Here is a 7,575-nt window from a genome sequence, read left to right as displayed (position 1 = left end):
TTTTGACTTACATGGTTTTTGTTAGATGACGAGCTACACTTTCATAAAAAAATAATAGATATTAAATAAACAAAAGAGAAATATCCAAAGAAAATGTCTATTACCTATTTATACTTTAGTACGTAGAATATTACTCCTCNTATATTAAATAAACAAAAGAGAAATATCCAAAGAAAGCGAAAATGTCTATTACCTATTTATACTTTAGTACGTAGAATATTACTCCTCAATTATAAGTTTTATATTAATAAGAAATATATAAATATATAAAAACGGAGACAGAAATATGTACTCATATTATTTGATGCCGGAGACCGAGTCCAATCAAGTCAATGGTAATCACAAAAATAACAGTGAAAACGGCGACGTCGAAAACGATATCAACGTCCCAAACGTCTTTATAACGAAAATGACAGCTGCTGCAAGCGAAATTGATTTCGGCTTTTAACTTTTACATGCTTATTAAATTGTTTTGACTTCTTTCCTTATTAACATTCATTCTGGTTTTTAATCCACACAAAAAGCAAAAGAATTTCGACTGAAGATGGCGCTTCAGTAATTTAAACCAATTCAGTTTGCGTACATATGTATATTAGGATGCCTCACGCAAAAAGAAAAGAATCATACATTTTGGAATTTGTATGGCTCTTACCAAAACATGTTATCTCAATTTTGTGCAGCTCAGTCACTGAATAACTCAGTGAGTGGGAAGACCAGTATGTTTGCATGTATTTATATATATAAAAAATATTTATTAAACCAAAAATTAGTGGGTAGGCACTGTGGCCAATTGTAAATATCATATACCGCCTCTTCATGAATGTGGGTCATGAAGAGACTGCAAGAAACTTTGAAAGCATTGTCCGGAGGATGTAGTAGACTAGTCCGAGCATACTTTAAAGTGCCATAAAATTATAACTTAGGAAAGTTTGATTACATGGCAGTTAAGAGTTGCACATAAATAAAGAACATTTGTTGTATTGTGACAACAATTTCCTTTTGTACCTGTGACAAACATCAAGTATGGTTACTACGAACCAAGCAAATACCATATATGTGTCTTGAAATACCAGCTAAGTATTATATGAGCAACATGGTATTTATCTAATGACAATACCATCTTAAGTTTCATATCCTCTATGAAACACAGCTACGAGTTGTCGAAATGAAAGCAATCCGATTTCTAACATTGTTATTTTGTGACAAAGAAATTAAAATATACAAAACAAAATTTTATTTGTGATAAAAATATAGTTTGAATATGTAGAAAACGATAAGAAAATGAACATTTCTTAGCGCTGGTATGCGACATATTTTTATTTATTGTTTTTTCTTTGCTTGTGCAGAATTTTAACTTCCTAGTGCAAATCCATACATACTAATTTTGTATATTTATTTTGGTATCTTTGTTAAAAGCCGTATAAAAAATATTTGAAATACCAAGAATGAAATACTACAATACGTGTGTCATTGCACCCAGTAAACTGAATGCTACACTCTAAAAAATTTTTGTTTAAATTTGCGCATATTAAGATAGGTAACCAGTTTCCTCTCTTAATGAATGCAAATTTACACATTGCTTGCTTACTTTTACTTATCATATGTGTGGCGTAGAACAAATTTCAAATTTGTTTTTTGAGTTTTAAACATTTATTGTTCACATTTTCATAGTTTACACATAAAATGTTTAAAATTTCATCTAAAAAATTTTCGTTTAAATTTACGCATATAAAGAGAGGTAACCAGTTTCCTCTCCTAGTGTGTGCAAAATTAAACACTGTCTGTTTTACTTTTACATATCAAATTAGTCACGTAGCGCACACAAGGGTTGGGTTTTGGGGTTAAATTTATTATGATTTAAGAAATTTTGATAGAAAAAATTTTTTTTTCCATTTCTTGTGCGTCAATTTGTAATAATTTTTCTTTTTTCTTGAGAGCTCTTTAAAGTTTAACTGCGAATGAAAACATTGTCCTAAAAATATGCAATGCATGCTCACTTACTGTTACTTTTTACACTTTACAGCCTAAAAAAGTTTACCACTGATATGTACTTAACAAGCATTCGAAGATTTATTTGCTAACTTGGAATTCGTTCCACCAAAATGAGCTACATGATAAAAATACAAGTTCAGTCTGAATTTTCGTTATTCGAAGTATTAAAAAATGAGAAACCAGAAATCGACGAAAATGAATAAAAAAGTTTAAAAATTTCGTGAAATTATTTAATTTATTTATATTAAAATTCTTTTGTAAAATTTTGTATTACTTTTGAAAGTGGAGTGCATCTTTAACCATTAATTTTTTCACGATTTAATGATCGGATCTAAACCAAATTACGGGACGACCTTTAAGGCACTATCTTTCGGGTAAAAAAAATCGGTTCACGCAGTGCAAAGTTATGCGGTGGAATAAATAAAAGAAGTAAAAATACTCCGAAGAATTGGTAACCCTCCCTTTTTTTAAGCCGGTTGACAATCTTTGTAAATTTTATGTAAATAAAATGCAATTTATGAAACTTTAAAAAGTTTATTTTTTTATTTCATTCTGTACATAAAACTTGCATAAATGTATTTTAAAGAGCGAATTTTCAGTATTTTCTGATGATATATATTTAGAAGTATAAATCCTTCCCCCAAAAATATATTCCTGCGTGCGCCCTGGTACTTAGTATTTATTATTTGTAAAAAATATATTTTTACTTTCAAAATGTTTGTAATTTTAAACATTTTCATGTTTATATTTATGTGTATATTTTAAACAACTCATGTTCAAAATCAAATCTTGAACATCTTGTGCGTATACTTGAACACATTCTGGTTGAAAAATAAACACTTTTCAGTAGTAGTTTTACATGCCTTTTAGAGTGTATAATAAGTTTATGATGATATTGTTACTAGATGTTGTAACACGTATTAATTGATAATGTAGTATTTCCAAGAAGAATGAAGAAAGCAACAATTTTTTACGAGGGTGGGGCGGCGCATTCGAACGGGCGCTCCACAAGGAGCAAGGACGCCGCAAGGATTCCTATCAAGTAGACCGTATTCTAATTAAATTTGCCTAACTATTTCTTAACCATAGAATTAAAGCCATATGGCCTTATTTCTTCATGTTAAGTGAAATAAACCATATGGCATTATTTCCTATGGCATAATCATTTAAGCAGAAGGTCCGATCTAATGAATAGACCGGCAAATAATTAGGTTGGTCATTTTTCACTCAATATTAGCCCATACAGGGCACTGATTGCCGTCCCAGAATTGTAGAAACCTTGTAATCCCAGTTACAACACCGATAATCAACATCAATTGATTATAAATCAAATGTACAAATTCGAACTGTTATGCATTTTAGCCTTGTTAGTATACAATTGCAGTTTCCTGGCTATCCCGATTTTAGCCAGAGTTGCTATAATTTTTCTATGATAACAAATCGAACATATCCGTGTCTAAGTGAGTTGAAAATACGACGGGAAAATACTCTTGTCGAATCACGCTTAATACAAAAGATGCAGTAATTTTTTAGTTAGTATATAACTACAACCACGAAGAAAAAAATGTTTCTATTCATTGGAGATAAGTCCTATACATTGATATACGCAAAATGGTCCTATTTAGTATATTGATATGAACTTTGTATGGAAAGATGCACGACTCCGTCAACAAAAAAATGGACTAATACGCGCTTAGCTTAGCAATCTTTGTGCCGAGTTTGGTGAGGGTTGGTGAAGCAGCTACTGAAATACAGCAATTCATGATAAGTGGGCGGTGCCACACTCATTTTAAAAAATTCATAATTTCATACGTGTCGAAATTCTACCTCACATGCATATTAAGAATGAATGACCAATGAATTTTGATTTACGTTTTTTTTTAGAAATTTAGGAAAATTGACTTTATTGAACTTTTTCAAGGCATCCTCATGGTTAAAAGAAAAGCAATAAATATATCGTCGATGCCTTTGCAAAACCCCACATCGACCAATCGACAATGTAGGCGGTTTTGCAACTGATCGATGGCCGGTATTGCAGAGGCATCGACGATACGCAACTTTTTATAAGTATACTTCTATTATATAAGTATAGTATATCTACTTCTAGTATAGTACTTCTATTTAGTTAAATATTGGTAGAAGTTATAAACGTATACTATGATTAAATTTACGTGGTAAAGATGTTAAATGGGCTTGAACCAGTTAAATGAACAAAACGTGTTCATAAACAAGTTAAACCGCATGCAGTTTTTTTTTGGAAAATTTAACCAGTTAACCAGAATGGGTCTGGTGGTAAACGAGGACAAGACGAAGTATCTCCTGTCAACAAACAAACAGTCTGCACATTCGCGCCTTGGCACCCACGTCACTGTTTATAGTTATAATCTCGAGAAGGTAGAGAATTTCGTTTACCTGGGAACCAGCATTAACACCGATAATAATGTCAGCATGGAAATCCAAAGCAGGATCACTCTTGCCAAAAAGTGCTAATTTGGACTCAGTAGGCATTTCAGCAGTAAAGTCCTCTCTCTACGTACGAAAACCACACTCTATAAGTCACTCATCAAGCCCGTGCTGGTATATGGCGCAGAAGTATGGACAATGACAACATCCGATAAGGCGGCTCTTGGAGTATTCGTGAGAAAGATTTTGCGGAAGATTTACGGGCCTTTACGCGTTGGCTGCGGCGAGTACCGCAGACGATGAGCTGTATGAGCTTTAGAATGACATGGGCATAGTGCAGCGAATTAAAATACAGCGGCTCCGCTGGCTTGGCAATGTCGTCGAATGGACACCGATGCTCCAGCTCTGAAAGTATTCAACTCGGAACCCGCTGGTGGTAGCAGAGGAAGAGGAAGGCCCCCACTGAGATGGAAACAGCAGGTGGAGAAGGACTTGGTTTCACTTGGCATTTCCAAGTGGCTCCAGTTGGTACAGAAAAGAAACGACTGGCTTACTTTTTTGAACTCGGCCGAAAGCGCTTAAGCGGTTATAGCTCCAANCTCCGCATCAGCCAATCAGAAAGAGATAAAAGCTTTAATTTGACACGCCAACATTCAAAAAATGTATATTATTAAAAATATTTAATATTACGAAGCAAAGAAGTATAAGTTCGGGCGAAACCGAATTTTATATACCCCTTGCAGGTGTCAACTATCGTCGTTCCAACTTTCTATAAACTACCTAAAAGTCTTATTTATTGTTGGCAGATTGTTGTAAGTATTAGCTTGGAGTAAATGAACGTCCTCAGTTATTGAAATATCGGAGTTTTCGTATATCCGAAAATTACCGTTATACGGGAAGCCGGTGTAATTTAGTCCGATTTGAATAATTTTCAACGAATTAATTTTACGTATCAAGGTTATCGAATGCACCGAGTTTGGTAGAAATTGATAAATCGGTTACCGAGATACATATTTGTGGTCATAAGTGGGCGGTGCCACGCCTATTATCCAAAAATTTATAATATTTCAATTATAAGCTAATTGGTTATTGCAACCATCGGTTTTAAGTGAATCAGCTCCAGTAGTTACTGATTTATCGCAATTTTCATGTTTCTGCATGGCTCACACCGAGTTTGGTAATGATTGCTGAAGTGGCTACTAAGATACAGTATTTCATCATAAGTGGGCGGGGTCACGCCCCTTTTCCAAAAATTTCATAATAATATTATTTTTCACCGAAACTCTACTCCATGTTCTAATTTTCAACAATTTGGATCCAATATTTACTGAAATATCACAGTTTTTGCATTTTTCGGAAATATTGTTATATGATAAGGGGGCGTGGTTACAGTCCGATTTCGCTTATTTTCAATAGCAACCTACCTTAAGTATGTACCAAATTTTGTTGAGATATCTGAATTTTTGCTCGAGTTCTCGTGTACACGGACAGACGGACGGACAGACAGACATGGCTTAATCGACTCCTCTTTTCATTCTGATCATTTATGTATACATTTGTATATATCTATCTGTCTCGATTCGTTTTGGCTCTTACAAACAACCGTTAGCGAACAAAGTTATAATAAATACCTAATCAAAATTGTAAGCATGTCCGCACATCAAGAAAGACGCTGATGCGCTAATTAGTTATTTCCCNATATATGTATCTGTCTCGATTCGTTTTGGCTCTTACAAACAACCGTTAGCGAACAAAGTTATAATAAATACCTAATCAAAATTGTATGCATGTCCGCACATCAAGAAAGACGCTGATGCGCTAATTAGTTATTTCCCATCATGCCTCATCGTACGCAGAGATAAATAGACATTTGAAGTCTCCAAGTAAACCGTATGCGTTAATATCATTAAGCAGACATTCGCACAAAACAAATTGAAACACAAAGACTAGATTTTGAAAATTTTTATTTTTTTATTTTATTTTTATTTTTTTAATCAAACAACCGTCAAAATTAACTCCAAATGTTCAATGTGATCCATTGTGTTCTACTAAAAGCTCATTTGTTTAAATTATGCCAATTTGAAGGCAATATTATTTAAATTTTTAAAATCGTTTAGGGAAAGGGAATCGATTTTTCTTTGTATAGAACATGAGGCAGTCTAATGTACATACATAGGTTTATAGTTTCGTACATCTGCAAACAAGCCAACGAACCGACTAATACATATCGAAAAAGAAAAATGCATTCACTAAATGAAATCCAAATGCAGTTGCTGCTGCTCGCACAATTACAGTTGAATAAACTTGCCAGCAATCGCCATGATGGAGCTGCCAGACATGGTTTAATGTTATTTGCAAACTGATGTATAAACCATGCAGCACAGAGTCATGCCCAGTTCCACAAATCACATTTGCGATACTCGTAAATGCGAAAACCAAATGTGAAGCAGATGACATTCCTTGGCAGTGGCGACGCGTCCATTTCGCGTTTGTACTTCAATTGGCTTTTAGTACATACATACATATATTTTAAAATTTTACCATCCCTCGCAAAGTGAACATTGTTATTATATATAGAAATTGGTTTTAACAAGCACACTGGTTAACCAGAGGCCCTTATATACTTTTAATTTTATTTTAAATATTCATATAATACTTCCATATAGAATAAAAAAAACAAAGAATCGTAAGAAATGGATTATGAAAATTGTATACATTATACATTAGGGTGGCTATTATTTTTAAATGTAAATATAATTTTGTTCGATAGCACCTATTGTATCTGTAAATGTTTTGAAAACATGAAAGGATTTCAGGCCAAGGAATCACTAAAATTTAAAATTGCTAATATCTAGGAAATCCAATAGACGATATGTGATATGTAAAATTTAAGGTTACTAAATGCGGTACGTTACTATGCTCATAAACTGTTTTACATTAAGTGTAAATATTTGCCAGATACCTGCATAAACTGCACGAAAAAAATATCTCGAAGATTTTTACTTTTAATGAAAAATAGTGTTTATTTAAAAACTAGTAAACCTTAAATCATTTAATTTAATACATCATATATAAGNGGAAGTGCTCATACCAAGTTTCGTTAAGATATATCAATTTTTACTCGAGTTATCGTGTGCACAGACGGACGGACAGACGGACGGACGGACGGACAGACAGTCA

Source organism: Rhagoletis zephyria, unplaced genomic scaffold (assembly GCF_001687245.7).
Source record: "Rhagoletis zephyria isolate East Lansing unplaced genomic scaffold, Rhagoletis_zephyria_1.1 Rzeph_scaffold_02091, whole genome shotgun sequence".
NCBI classification, from domain to species: Eukaryota; Metazoa; Arthropoda; class Insecta; order Diptera; family Tephritidae; genus Rhagoletis; species Rhagoletis zephyria.
This window is presented reverse-complemented; position numbering follows the sequence as displayed.